The sequence below is a fragment of the Delphinus delphis genome, chromosome X (assembly GCF_949987515.2).
Source record: "Delphinus delphis chromosome X, mDelDel1.2, whole genome shotgun sequence".
NCBI lineage: Eukaryota > Metazoa > Chordata > Mammalia > Artiodactyla > Delphinidae > Delphinus > Delphinus delphis.
The window spans coordinates 32,802,982-32,803,645 of NC_082704.1; positions in this window are offsets into that span (position 1 = coordinate 32,802,982).

The following is a 664-nucleotide window of genomic DNA, read 5'->3' on the forward strand; positions in this document are numbered from 1 at the left end:
ATCCACATATCCTGTGTACGTGCCCACACATCCCTGGCCTACACGCCTATGAGAAGCAAAAGAGACCAGGAGAAAATAAAAGCTGGAGCAGACTTGTAAACAGTTTGAAGCTTCAATGTGCTCCTCAGTCCACCCACAGACTCATCAGCAGATAATGGATGTATACTGGCTGGAGGTGTTTGAGCAAAACCTTAACACTGAGCTATGCAGATATAGGAGCAACCCTGAGGAAGCTAGTCTTTAAAAATAAAAGCAAGAGAAAAAAGTCGTAGCAGAGCCGTCAGCAGCCCCACGTTATAGTGGAGACAGAAGTCATAAACTTAGTTCAGGCAAGTTAGTAACCAACCAAGAAAATAATGATAGCAACCATCAGGAGGCAAAATCAGAATCGAGAATTGTTAAAACATACAGTTGACCCTTGATCAACACGGGGGGTTGGGGCGCTGATCCTCCATGCAGTTGAAAATCCGCATATATCCATATTCGCCATTCCTCTGCATCTGCAGTTCCTCCGCATATGCATCCACAGATTCAACTAACCGTGTAGTACTGTGGTATTTACTATTGAAGAAAATCCATGTATAAGGAGACCCAGGCAATTCAAACCCATGTTGTTCAAGGGTCAACTGTATTATCTAATATGAGCAGTATTACCAAAAAATTA